The 15,544-nt window shown below is 32.0% G+C and overlaps 1 protein-coding gene across 1 annotated transcript in view; it reads right to left on the bottom strand.

The window, feature by feature from the left end:
- Nucleotides 1-15,544, bottom strand: part of LOC129751900 (uncharacterized) — a 444,615-nt gene that overhangs the window by 416,063 nt on the left and 13,008 nt on the right. The gene's annotated exons all lie outside the window — the stretch shown is intronic.

Below are 15,544 nucleotides of genomic sequence, written 5' to 3'. Positions count from 1 at the left end.
TCGAATTCAAAAGGCACAGCAAACCCGAGTCTCCTCGTTTGTGCCTGGATCGAATACCCGAAATTTTTCTGCTATTGCTATTATTGCACAGCAACCGCACGCAGGCAGCTAGTTTTTTCGTTTCTTTTTCCTCCCCCCTCCTTGCTCCATACGTTGCGGGCCTATGCAATGCAATAAGTTTGGTTGTTGTCGTTGTTGCCTCAACCTTTGCGGCGAGGTTGAAGATGTTCTCCTCAACGACAGCTATCGGCTTGAGTCCATCAAATTCAATAACGTAAATGAGTATGTGTGCCTCGTCTTCTTCATGCATCATGTAGCAACCGAACGTTGAGAGAGTTCGTTCGGGGCAGCAAACGAATAGTGTCTCTCAGAGCAGATCCTCCTCATGGGGGGAGGTTTGAATGAATGTATATGTAGGGGAACATGCCCTATTACGCGCCACCTAAGCGAATCGCTGATTTTCTATGTATTCCACGTACAAATTGTATTAAAAATGGGTGCAATCGTTTAAAAAAATTGTTTTCTACAAATGCCTATGATTTTTTATTATTCAAATTTCTGTAGTTGCTTCAAAAACTTGAATTTTTAAAACATTATTCAAAGCCACAGAACAAAACTGTGTGGCAAATACGCGCCGCTGTGTATTCAATACGCGCCTTGCAGCCGAACACACCCGAAAGCAGCCGAAGACCGAAAACACCCCAATACTTACAGACACTTTGACTGAAAAGAAAATCAAAATGGACTAATCAAAATTTAAAAAAAATAATAGTAGATTTTTTGGGCTGAAATAAGGCTCAAAATAAGGTTTTAGACTTATTGTTCATTTTCAATAAAAATACACCTTTTTGAAAAATTAATGCTTTTTTCAGTCTACTACGATTGGCGCGTTATAACAAGCATATGGGCCGTGATAGAACATACCCATAAAAAGCATACCTTAGTGAGTTCGGTTTGATTTTTTAGCATTAAATCTTAGTTTAGATTCCCCTCTATCGATGTGTCAGAAAATATTGTCTTATTCGTTTTTCTCTGCTTGATGACACCTTATTGAAAGTGTTTTAAAATTTAGATCGAAATGAACAAAAACCTAAATTGTGAAATTATCACGACACAGGAGCATTTTAAGGGAAAATTCATAGTTGCCATGACCAATCACAGCATTTAGAACAAATTGCTAATATTTTGCAGGCTTAAAATGTGTCAGATTCTTCAAAACAAGGGTGGCGCGTATTATCCACATGGGGCGTTATATGAACTTTTTCCCTATCGTCTCCTGTATAGCTATACGAGGGCTCAAAGCGTGTATTTTGAGAGCCTCTGATGAGAAAATTGGTGAGGATTTCAATCACTGACTAATACCCCTTTGGCTTTGAGGGCATCGAATGAAACTTTCGTCATATTTATAATAACAATTTGATGAAAAAAAATTTATCTAATGAGAATCATATTCAAAAACATCTCATGAAAAGATTTTTTTGTGTTTCAAAGACATAGAATTTAAATTCACATTTGGTGCAATTTCTGCTTTTGCTCTCATTGAAACTTTGTATCTTTTTTTTTTAAATTTAATTAATATTTTGTTTCTCGAAACTTGATTTGAAATTATGGTTTAGATTTGAGACACTGAATTTTGGTTCTAAATATAACGTTATTTAAGGTTTTGAATTCTTTAACTCTTATATCTGTTTCTGTATGGAATGTGGATTCAATTATTTTGTTTTTTTTTAATTTTGTTTTCTATGTTTCAAATCTTCATGATACTTCCTAATCGTCATATGAAAATCATTAAATATCTATCCGGTCATTTTTTGAATAAGAGAATTTTAGTTGGTAGGGTTTTATAACTTATAGGCTTTAAAAAAAATGAGAATTAAATTTTGCATTTTGCAACTTAAATCAGAGTTTTAATTTCTAAGATATTTCTAAACTCTTCCGCAATGTTTGCACGTAATTGATTACCAATTTTTATTTAAAGATACCAGAAACTATTTTCTATGCAGACAACATGGCTATTTGAAGATAGTTTAGGTACTGAACTCATCTCCAGTTTTTTACACTTTTAAAAGGTTCTGTATTTCCAGGGTAGCATTTAAAAAAAATCGAATTATAGGGGCCCCCCGAGAAAAATTGCCCCGGGCCCCCCGATGGCTTAATCCGGCCCTGCACCTAGCAAATAACTAATAGTGAGCAGTTCCATAGATCGTAATCTGTGCAACCGGTTTTTACGCAATGTGACAGATGTGTTCTGATGTGCAAATGAATTGATGTTTAAACCGAATTTAAAAGGGCAAATAAATATTGAATTTTTTAAATTTTTGAATTCAATATTATATTAAAACCGTCATTTTCTTCATAGAAAGTTTTTCGATCAATTGAATAGTTTTTAAAATACACACGATTGTAACTGCCGAGATTCTTAATTAACAAAGCCTTAATTTATTTATCCGTTTGTTGAACATGGTAAATTTCTAAACTAATGTTTTTTTGAAATTTTTCATATGAAAATGTTATATTCAATGCTCCTATGTAAACAATTGCATTTTTTTATCTGTGCTGTGTTTGTAAAAAAATATGTCAAGTTTGCTTGACCCATAGTCATCCCCATTTAACACATTTTGATCAGTGTTCCAAAAATTGAAATAAATTATGATATTTTCAAACGATGCTTAAAATCAACACTGCTTCTTGCTAAACGAATCTCATGCATGTAGGGGAAAGGTTTCCTAAATGGGCCTATCGGGTTAAATGACCCTACGGCTGTTCGATGAAATGGCTGACTAGACAGCTTATCTGACCAATGCATTTTGAGGGTGATACGCTTAGAACATAAGGCAAGAAAGAATTTAATGAATTTACAAACTCAAAAAAATGTAAAAAATCGTACAAGGTTTTGAAACATTTTGATGTAATATTTCGACTTTTAAAAATTATAAGTAAAGAAGCTTAAAACAAAAACTAGGGTGGTTTTTGTTTCTTACTCAAATGAACATAAGAAATTAAACATATTTCAGCTTTTGTGGAAGTTTAATAATGATTATATAGTGGAATAATAGAGTGTTTTTGTATGCCCCAATCCTGTTTGTAAAATGCCTTCATCCTGAAATAACAGGTTAAATAGAATAAATAAATGATTTTTATCATTGAAACTTCAAATCTAAGCTCCGAATAACATCTTAAGAGAGAATTGACGATCTAAAAACAGATTTGATAAAGTTTATCTCATGGATAAACTGCCTCCATAGTATAGCAACCCTAACTTTTGTTTTATTCCATAAAATTATAATATACATAGATTATTGTGAAACTTCAGCTTTGTCGTACGGAAGTTATTACTTTCTAGCAGTTTCTATGAAATTATACGGAAATATTGCCCAAAAAACAGAAATTTTGTCAAAACATAAATAGGCGCATTTAGCCCGCACGGTTTGTGGTTCGGCATTTTAGACAACACTTATAATAAAATCGATTTCTTGGAAACAGAAGAAAATTTTAACATAAAAATTACTCCATTGTATAGAAAACAGATGCCTGCACACGTGTATATAGTTTTTGTACACATATTCGATGTGATATTTGATTAAATCAGTGTTCTGCTTAATAGGCGCATATAGCCCGCTCCTCCCCTATCTATCTGTCAGGAAAAAAAAACTTTGTAATCTGTTAATATTTGCTTTTTCATGACATTTTTATGATATGTTGTGTGTCTTTACAGAACTTTCAAGAATTAAAACCAAATATTTCAAAGGAGTAACTTCTGAAGCAAAAGATGAAGTTTGTTTCCAGCTATCATGTTTAAAAAAAATTAAATCGATATCTTCAATACTAATGGAGATATACCTCTAAAGCAAACATTTTTCGTTTTAACTCATACCCACTCCTCACGACAGAACATTTGCTTTCGAGTTATGCAACAAGATTGTCGTTCATTTGTATGGGAGCCATCATAAAGGAACCTTCTTTGAACCCAAAAATTCTCCCCAACCAATTTCCATGCAAATTGGTCCTGAAATTGTGAGTCTTTAAGGAACAGTGAATGAGGATCGATCTGGTAAGATCAATGTATGAGCATGCTTTTTCTTTTAACTTGGAAATATTTGGTTTTACCTGTACACCAATATGAGAAAATGCCGTTGCTCAAATACAGAAAAACTTGTAAACAACGAACTTTCGATGAGCTTTTATTCGGAAAAAAACGTACGGAACGATACGAACGGAAAACTGATTGCCTAGATTTTAAATTACTCCGCAAAAACCATTTGAAGCAAAAAACGAACCATCGTCTCTTCAGATGAGTATTCTGTCTGATGCAAAAAAAGTTTTTTTTGTTCTTTCCCTACAAGCCTACAAGTCTGGAAATTGGATCCTAAACAGAGAACGGCCGAGTGAGAGTTCTCCACTAACTGGGATGTGGTGGACAACTCGCTGTATTTCTTTTGCAGCTTGCATCCACACCGTTTCGAACGTGTAACAACGACGAATAAATCACGGTCGTGAAAAACTGCATGCACTTTATTCATTTGAAGTTAGAAGATTATTCACTACTAAAGTCCTCTGAACTGGTAGGCACAATATTGTGTTTTAGTTTGTAATTGATGGTGTGTTTGTTCTACTCAGCCTGTAGGTTGTCGGGAATTTACCTTGAACGTTATGATAGGAATGTTTGAATTTTATTTATTTATTTTTTTTTTTTTTTTGAAAAATGTTTTGATAAAAAGCTTTGTTAAGATGTAAAGAAATGATCGAAACTAGTTATTTTTTTATTTTGATTACCTAAGTCAATGACGCTACGCTACTCTCTGGAGCCACCAAATTTCAATAATCACGGTATTTTTACTTGAAATTACAGCACTCGCTCGATGATTGGACGCTTTTTAATCGTACAAGCTTGATCACCGGACGTTCTTTGGGGTTAAGGCGAGCAGAATTGGTTAGTTGATTCAAAAATATTCCATTTTCAAATGTTTTCTAACAGTGGATGATTTCTTCTTTTGATCAATTAATTGTCAAAAATTTGAGCTCGTCGTTTGTGTCTTGTCTTTTAGGCAGTATTATTTTTATAAACGTTTTACGTTAACGTTAAATTTTCCATCACCTCGATAAAAAAAACTTTAGCTAAATTTTAAATGAATATAGTAAGTATTAAAAATATTTCAACTAAATATTCACAAATATACGCGTGAAATAAAAATGCATGGTTTAGAAGACTGATCCCGAAATTTTGGCCAATACACAATACTGCGGGGTGATCCTGAATTTTTGGACGATAACTTAAGTAGGTAAAAAAAAAATAAGTAGGTATTTTATTATTTTTAAGTACATTTCAATTTTTTACTCAAAATTCAACTAATATGCTAGTAACTTCAATAAAATCTCAGAAATAGTTACATCGACCAACAGTTTTTCGCCGTACATACTTTAAAAGCTACATTATAACATCATCGCTTATGGATTCAGTTATATTTGCATTTTCATTTCATTCACGAGAAGGTACCTGAGGCAATAAGTTAATTTCATTCGTGATTCATTCAAGGTTTCGTGACCAAGTTTAAAAGCTTGTCAACTTATTCATACCATACAAAACGGAAAAACGCAAACATCCTTAGGTGACGAAATGTGTAACCCGTTAAAAAAAATTACAAACGATTAAGTTATAGAAATATTGAACATGCGAAAGAATTTCACCGACAATTTTGATTTTTTTTTTAAACCGGTTTTCGCGAAGCTAGAAAATTCAGCATAAAATACCAAACTGTGACTAAACACTGCTAGTTACCTACAAGCAACTGCTACTTTTTGTAACAAGGTGCAGCTTTCAAAATCCATAAAAAGCCGCTCTATGATTTTCTAGAGTTTAACGTTCCGTTTTAGAGCTTTATTCCTCCGGGGGAGAAAAAATTATACTCGTGCTGGTTCTGCTGCTGCTGATAGCCCCAAAACTGCGACTTTATGTCGACAAACTTGTGCTCAGATAGAATTTTAAATGGTCCGAGTTGGAAAAAAATCCCAGCCATAGATTAGACCTGAATCGACAGAATTCCGACTGCTAAATACCGCATAAAAAACATCGATCCCGTAGAAGGTACCTACCAACTGCCAAAGAACGGCACACGGCCATGGAAACTCAGTCGGGCTCCGGCTGTCGAAAAAGTTTGAGCACCGGAAGGTGATGGGATGAATAATTGAATTTCACAGATCATCAAAAATTTTGCTCGGCCATATGGAAAAATGTTTTTTTCCGCTACTTTTCCCGGAACGAATGGTTTTGCTGCTTTTCGACTTCAATTTCGGCTGATGTGTGCATACTCGGGTTGCACGCTATCTTTTTGGGCCGGATTAATAATCTAGAATGATTGAATGTAACAGTTGTTGCATCTGGTATGGTAGAATGGTTCGAATATAGAATGAAATCAATTTTTTCAGGGATCAAATTTTTTTGAGATGAGCTAACAAAAATTTTAAAATGAAAATAAATAGAAGAAATTAAATGCTTTTCCAAAAAAGTTGCACTTTCTTGTAAAAGTAGGGTAAATGAGCCTAATTTCGCTATATTTTGTCAGAGGTTTTTAGATTTGATGTTATTGCGCCGAATCTTTAATACTTAGATGTACAATTTTTTTTTAACTAAATTCCAATTTTTTTTCTGAACTCTGTTTTGGTTTGAAATAATCATTTCAAGCCTTAATTTAAGAAAAATATCATGTTTTATAAAGTGTGTCGAAGTTCCTAATATGGCACTAATTGTTCCTAATGTTAACATATGGGTGTACCTAATGTTAACATATGAGGAAAATGTATCCGCGTACCCAAATATTACACTTTTTGTTCCTGATTTTGCATATGGGTCTGTTTTTTTTAATACTTTAGAAAGAAAAATCTTAAAACTCACCTTTTTATAAATATAACAACGTTTTTGGAATATGGATAGGGAAATAAGAACTATTTAAATCCTACACAATATTCCTTTACGCTAGTTTTGAAGAAAATAGTGAATATTAAGCTCATTTAAATTCAAACTTTACCTTTTCCAATGGATACATTTATTATATTTAAAAAGGAAAAAATTCATTGTAATGGATACAAATAAGTTCAGTTAAACAGAGCATCATGCAACAGCATTGTTAGATGCAACATTTATATATTTATTTATTTCGCCAAACATTGTAGGCTACTTGTAAAATAACTTAATGCTAGGGGTTACAATTTTCAAGTAAGCTTAATAATAGTGAGTTTTTTACATTTACAAAGTCAGGATCTTCGGTGCCTGTTACCGTAAAAACCTTTTTTCAGCTGCTGTTTTGACATAGTAAAGTCTATGTTCTCATAATGTTTATTATAACTATACATTAAACAATTCATTGGACTATATTATTCATAATCAGTTCGAGTAGGGGTTATAATGAAAAGATTTCTTGTTCTTAAATGACGGCACGGACAATAAAAGTTTAATTGATTTAATAAATAAGCAGACTGAACGCGCTGATTAATTATGTCATTTGGGTACCACAACACTTATTTAACTTTTATTTTAATATAATTGACTGAAATTATCGTTTAATGAAAAAAAAAACGATAATGCCATAGTTTCTCAAATCGTGAGAGAGTTTTATGAAGTTTTTGATTCTCATAGAAAATTCGAATCATCGAAATTTTTACATTTTTGATGTCGTAAAAAACTTTACACAATGGGACGGATTGACTTAGTGATATTACCTACAAACTTTATATGGAACTTATTATCCTACATCAACACTGTTGGTGTATGAATATTTTTCGAACAATCATTTAATTTTTTAAAATACATATTTTTAAAATTCCGTTATCAGTCTGGGCTAAAATGCATCGACATGCAAATCAATGGTTCACAGTTTAAATCTTGTTTCCATATGCTAGAATATGATGTAAAATTTTTGTAGTATTATTTATCCCAGCATCAGCACCCTTCTGCTTTCTTTTAAAAGAAAAAATATAAACTTTAATTCTAACAAAATCTTAAATAACTGGAGATCGTGCTTTATGCGTAACGACATCACAAACATGTCAAAAACTTTTCAAAATTTTTTGTTTGATTTTTCATTAAGAACGAAGGTTTTTGCAACTAAGATACCCCTTTTTCTTAGTAGGGTGAAAATCGTATGTTATGTAAATTTAAAAATAACTGGTGAAACCAATTATTTTTCTGACTACGTTAATTTGATGTCCCATTAACCTTAAAACTTTTGATGTACAAACGGTAGGATTATCAGTGGACATTAGGGTTTAAGAAGCAATTGAAGTTGAAAAGTGTTGCATGATGCCCCAAAAGACGGTATACAACGTATTTTATTGAGATTTTTTTTTATTTTTCCGTTCGATTCTGTTCTCGTTAAGAAGCTCTCTGTAACTTAATGGTTTCCTTCTCTGTCGTGAAAGATGCGTTCCTTACAACCTGGCGAAAATATTTTTTCAACATATACTGAAGTAAAAAAAAATCATGTTTCATTAGCTCAAAACAGTTTATTTCAACAGATCGTTGAAAATTATGTTAAAACACAATTCTTTCAATCAAATTTATTTCAAATACATTCTATGACTTTGATATAGTTTTGAAAACTTTGACTATGTCCATAATTAGGAACACATTGAAAATAGTGTTCCTAATTGTGGACATATGCTTTTTTTAGTTTTTACACGAACAAAACATCGTTCTAACATACTTATTACTTAAATCATGATAAAAAACGATCCGACAAAAAATTTCAAAAAAATCGGTTGACAAATTCAGCTTTAATCTTCTATTTCTAAACAGGTGTTTTTTAAGAAATTTGCTAACAATTTCATTCAATTTGGACATACTTGGAAACAATCCGGATTTTACGAAAAATGTTGTGAATTAGAAAGCTAATTTGTTTGTAAAATGAAAGTTCACATGATCCTTTACATTATCATTTTTTTGATAATTGTGATAAGTGAAAAATAACGCCAAAAACAGGCAAAATCGAACAGTATGTTAACATTAGGTACACATGCCACATTAGGAACACTTACCCTAATACTTTACACTATGCAATAAATCGTTCATGCGCTTTTTTGTTGTAAGCTGCATGTTATTTTGATCTGCATGAAACAATTAATATTTTGAAGAAAATATACACACAAAGGTTAAACACCGTTATTTATAACCTTTTCACACATATTTTTGATGTCGTTCTAGAGCTTTCACCAATATCTTTTATGCAAGAGTCTTCCACTGCTGTCATACAAACTGAGCATGAACAAATTTAGAGTGGTGTGCAAAAAATTAGCCGGGCCCCTAAAATCTACGTTAAATGCTTCCAACTCATGTGAATTTTATTCGATAGAAAAAAAATAATATGGATGTGCGTGAATATGAAAAAGATGAATATTACGGAATTGTTATCTGAATGCATAACAGCAGCGCAGAATAAAAACTCAAAAAAAAATAACCAATATACAGTGAGCGAAACAAGAATAGTAACACTATGTGTTTCGATTGTTAAAATATGAATTATTGAAAATCATAAAAAAAGAATCTACAATGTGTTTTAAATTGTTCAATAAATAAATCAAGCATGAGTTTACTTTTTTTGGGCGAAGCAATTGGCGTTGAGGATCAAAAATATAAAAAAAGGGTGCGACATAAGAATAATGCCAATAATGTTTTCTACAAAAATCTAAATTATTTCTTAAAATTTCTTGTGTAAAAGTAAATAATAGTGCTTCTACGAACTACTTAAATGGATAACTGCATTTTAGGCGTTTTTCTGGTATTTGGAATGTTTCAAAGGGGTTTTAAAGAGGCCTTCCTCTAGCACTAAGGAATTTGACATTTGCGAAATAATTCTTTGCCAAACTGCTTATTTTCTTCATAATATTACGATGAAATCATGAAAAATAGATTAGGGGAGATAAGGGCATAATGGCCAGCTTAAGGAGGACGCTTATTTAGCCATAGAAAATAGTTATAATATGTGACTCACATCATTGTTTTGTGTTCAGACACTAAAAAAGTCTATTTTCTAACTGAATTATACTTGCAAAAGTAGATAAAAACGTTAAAAATGCATTTTAAAAATTTTTGCCGAAAACTGAAAATCAGCCACTGAGGGACATAATGAGAACCCCCTCTGGGGCTGTATAAGCAACATTAATCGGGGCACGATGAGCGTTTTCTGCCGTGGAATCTTGCAGCGAATTTCACTCGATGAAGTCAACTGAATAATAGAGCTACAGCTTGACTTGTTTCGTCTGACGATTTGGCCTATTGGTTAGATGTCGGAGAGGTAATCGGTAGATTCGAGTTCGATTCCGGTACAAGGTGATTTTTTTTTCATTTACCATTCATGATCAATGCATTTTACACTAAACGGTTAGGCGTAGATCCATCAAATAAAAGCAATACTAAAATAATGTATGACTTTTTGTAGAATACAAGCAATTAACACACACTCATACTTATTGTTTTTGGTGCTTTGCATCACCCGCCAAGATGCTACTAGTCATGAAATGCAACAATCAAAACAATCGATCATGAATGGTAAATAAAAAAAAATCTCCTTGAACTTGAATCGAGCTCGAGCCTACTGATTACCTCTTCGACATCTAACCAATAGGCCAAATCGTCAGATGTAAACTGGTGAAGCTAAAGCTCTATCATTCAGTTGACTATATCGAGTTGATTTCGCTGTTAGATGCTATGGCAGTAAATGCTCATCGTGCCCCGATAAATTGTGATCTGTTCGCCCCGAGTCAACAAATTAAAGTAAAAAAGCGTTTTAAAATTGATTTAAAGGAAAAACCAAAAAACTAATGATGATGAAAATTGAGGAACAATGTGTATATCATGTTTCAGTGCGCACATTATAGATGAAGATGATTCAAAGATCATAAAAGCTTATTTCCTGGTGCTTGCAAATTATAATATTTTAATCACTTGAGAGCCTAGATATTTTTGTTTAAATATTTCTGTAATGATGATAAGAAAATTTCTTTTTTGGTGAAAAATTAATACTATAGGCAGTACGAAACTATTCCTCATGAAAATTTATTTAAGAAAATGCGTACTTTTGTAGAAAAAATAAGTGCTGCCCGTGTGCTTGTTATGCTCTTATCTCCCCTATAGGCTGAATTTGAATCCAAAAACAGTCAATTTTTTCAATAATATTCACATTTTTAAAGGTGATAGGGGAAGTATTGGAGTAACATGAGATATAACAGAAAGAAAGAACACAAGCCGTAAATATCATAAATTTCTCGAAAAAGATACAACGGCTCACCGGCAGGGACTTGAATCCGAAATTTCAGCTTCAGTACAACGTCGCGTTAGTCAATTACACCACGGTGAACGTAACGAAACAGGCTCTAGTATGCGTACATGTCGAGCTCCGTCGATCTTCTATCGATACTCTATGTATATCTCGCAAATGTACTATGCTCACTATTGATCTCTCTGTTGTTTCTCTATCACCACCGAATGAGCCGTTATATCTTTTTCGAAGAAATTTATGATATTTACGGCTAATGTTCTTTCTTCCTTTAATATCTAATGTTTCTCTAATACTTTCGATCACCTTTGAAAATGTGATCGTTTTCAGGTACGAAGATGTACCAAGACGAATTCAAAACATTAGATCTGATTAAATAATAAAAAATCCCGGGAATTCTCGAATTCAATAAAAAGTGCTAAGTTTCTAAAAATTTACACGATCTCAATAGGAGAAATGGACGCTACGAAAAGAATCTGAACGTTCATTTTGCAATATTCATCATTTAGTACTTCCGTTTTACAAAATATCAAAAGTAGCTAAAGCATCGAGAAAGAAATGATATATTTTTAAACGAAAGGATAGTTATCTGAAAATTTACGAGATTTGATGAACAACCTTAAACCTGAAGTTTAGCTAATCAACGTCTATCAAAAGTGAAAAATCTTTCTCAATTATTTAATTTTTTTTTGCAGTATGAGTTAAGTTTATTGGTTTAAGTACTAAGTTTTTGGAACTTGGGCTTTATAATTGCTAATTGAACTTTTGAGGCATTATTTATTTATTTATTCATTTAATGTCTTTTAGAAACCATACAGACATATCTTACTCTAAACAGGAGTTATGTTCTCAGACTACGAATAATAATAATACATTTAAGTTTTGTAATACTACTACCTAAAAAAATTAAAAAAAAATATTTAGATAAGATTTCGTATGCAATAGAGTCTTAAAATCTTCATATTCAATTTTTCCCGGGATCCCGAGTATTCCCGAGAAAAGAAGATTTGCCGGCAGATTTTCCTAATCCTGAGAACGCTAAAATGGCCGGCAAATGGACACTCTAGGCAGCACTACCTTGCTGTTAAATGGAAATGAGATCTTTTTCCGACTATCCGGGATTGATTAAGGTGTGCTTAGTGATTTTAGTCTAGATAGGTATCGCGTAAATGCCCTCGAAATTCTAAGATTACTAAACCAAACACTTATAATTGCATCAAGGCCACTAAATAGTGCATTTCTTGGACGGATAATAAGAATAATGTTGTTCCTACTTTCCGATGGAGATCGATGGACCAGATTGGTAGCAGTTTTATGGGTATGATTTGCAATTGAATCGGAAGATGACATGAGCAGAGTTTTCAGCGGTGATATAATCTTGTGCTGATGAATTTTTGCAAATCTAGAAACGCTTTCTTCAGCATGAACTCCAATAGAACTTTGTTGAAAAACTACATCGAAATGATGAAGATGGGCCTCAAAAATCAATATTGAGACGTAATTTGGTTTTAACTGCCACATACGACTTTAACTTGAAAAAAGTGTGGTTTATTGAAAAAAATTCAAGCTTTTAATTCGAATCCTGTTTTTTTCTGATTCAAAACTAACCTAGAGCAGGGGTGAGCAACTTTTTGTAGCAAAGGGTCAATTTAAATTTGAAACTTTTTCGGCGAGCCGCACTCAAAATAATATTGATTAATAGTTAGCAGCAGAGCTTTATGTCATACATATTTTAAAGCGACAAATTTTGGACGAAATCACAACTGAAAAAGGAAAACTAAATGAATTCATGTGTTTAAAGAAAACAGAAATTTAATACCGTTTTTTCTAACGAAGTGGACGATACACACCAGCAGGTACATCACGAAATCTAAATTATTTTTGAATAATTTAATTTTTTCAATCTACTTATCCGAACTTTTTGGCGATAATAATTTACTATCAAACCGGATCATTATTTTCATTAAATTTTTTAAAGGTCTTTCTATGGTTCGTAAATATATTTGAACTGATGGTACTATTCGTCCCCACTTCAATTTGAAATTCTTGTGGAGCTAAATCACAGGATAACTAAAAGTGAGAAAATGTTTTTAAGGAAATCACTGTCTTCTCTGCGTTGAACGTTTAATCGATGTTGAAATGTATAGACCTAAAATCTTATTTTCTGTGCGCATTAACGAAAAGTTTTCGTAAAGTTTTCCACAATTTGAATTCTGACCTCGAAAATCCTTCTTTTTTTTGTCCAAACAATGAAAAAAAAAGTTTTAGGTTCCATATAAGATCACTGCTTTGTTGCATGTTGAGCAAAGTAGTCTCAATCACAGAATCATGATCAGATCAGAAAATCATAATTTCACAGATTTTAGAAGCAAACTTTGTCAAAGTTTTGATCTCATAAAATTTTCACATATTTTCTGGATTTACTTAATTTAATTTAGATTCCGATGGGATAGACTTCCATAAGCTGATTCATGAAATTCGTATGAATTTAGTAGGTAATGTGGATTGCAAATTTTCAATTTGAAGTAAAATGACTCGATTTATCGACGTTTGGCATGATTTTTCTATGAAATTTCTGAAAATACTATAACAGATAATCGCCACAAATTTATTGGACGAATAATAGATTTTTTTGTCGATGATTCAAAGTTTTTATCGGAGACTTTGATGCTGAGTCATGTTGATAAAAAATCAAAAAAATTTCATCCAGTCTTCATCATCCAACTTTTCTCTTTTCCGTCATTATTCAAGAACAAAAATATTTCACCCGTTAAAGGTTTTAATTTTTTTAGTATTTTAGTGCTGCAGCCATTTTTTCAAATTTCATGGAATAAATAAATTAAAAAAAAAAAAATCTGCTTAGCATTTTAAACACACAACTTCATTTTGGCTCGAAATGAAAAAACAAAGATCTCTCCAACTGAATTAGAAATGCCTGTGATCATCTGTATCCTTCCGATTTTTTGTTTGCTCATCCGACCCCCGTTTTTTTATTCCAATATTAAGATGGTAGTTGAGTAATTAGGGAAAAATGTAATCTGAACCGAAAAAACTCCAACCTTTCTTTTGGCAACATTGCATCAATACCTTTAAACGAACACAAAACATGCTTAAAATGCTATAAAAGGTTAACAAAAATCTGAATGTTTGTGGGGCGAATGAAACTGCAAACAAGTGAAGTGCATATTTCCTTCAGATAACAAAACAAGCCATTTTTACGTATCATTTTTTTTTTTCAATGGAAAAACATAAAATAAATCATGAAACATTCATGAAATTTTCAAATCAAAATCCATTGATTGGTTGCTAGAATAGTCTCAGAAAATGCAAATTGATAAGCAAAAAGCAGCTACCTTTGAATAGTCTTCAAAAATTCTGTGTTAAAGATGCCAAAATGTCACAAATTATGCCAACTTTCCCAGTTTTCAAATTAAACAATTTTCTATTGTAAATGGAACAGCTTTGGCGGTTGATTCAATAAAAAGAACGGTTTTTACGCCACTTTTTTACATTTTTTGTTGCCATGATCATAATTTTTTTTTGTGCAGCATAAAGCTTCCTGCTTCAGCTTTCCCAGGCACTAATTTTTTTAATAACTGACTTAAAGCCTTTTTTTCCCTAAGCAGGTTTATCAAAAGAAATCCTTCAACAATTCAACAACATTTTAAAGTTATTAAAATAAATAATTGTAGCTGAATATTGTCTGAGAACTATATTTGAATCACGTCAAAAGCTTTCAATAACTAAAAATTGCGTAAAAATCGGATGACAAAAAAAAAGTTTTAGTGTTCGAATTTTCTCTATAATTTCCAAAACGAGATTTGAGTTTTAAACTGAAAAATTGAATATTTTTCAATTATATATGAATATTTTTGTTGAAATTTAGTATGGACTCCGAAATTCCTCTAGGTTAGTTGTATGAACATTAAAACTGATAATTTATAGTGAATTTATTTATAATATATCGATGCAAACAATGGCTGGTTTACTCTGTATAAATTCTATGAAGTTTTCTTTTTTAAACCAAACAGCGTTCTTCTCAAAGCACTCGTATTCGAAATATAACAAAAACTTGCAGCTGATTTTGTAGATATATTTTTGTTGAGGCTTTAACCTATCCAACGGTATATAATTTACCAAGGCGAGTAAACTATATTTTTGCTTCCAAAAAATAAAAAAAAAATTTATCATCAAATATTGGGTTCTTAACTAAGTGAAACTATATTAACTCATGATATGAAGAAAGTTTTTCATCTCCAAACTGCAAAATAGTGAATTTA

This window comes from Uranotaenia lowii, chromosome 3 (genome assembly GCF_029784155.1).
Source record: "Uranotaenia lowii strain MFRU-FL chromosome 3, ASM2978415v1, whole genome shotgun sequence".
NCBI classification, from domain to species: Eukaryota; Metazoa; Arthropoda; class Insecta; order Diptera; family Culicidae; genus Uranotaenia; species Uranotaenia lowii.
Note: the sequence above shows the minus strand (reverse complement) of the source record. Positions and strands in the feature narration are given on the sequence as shown.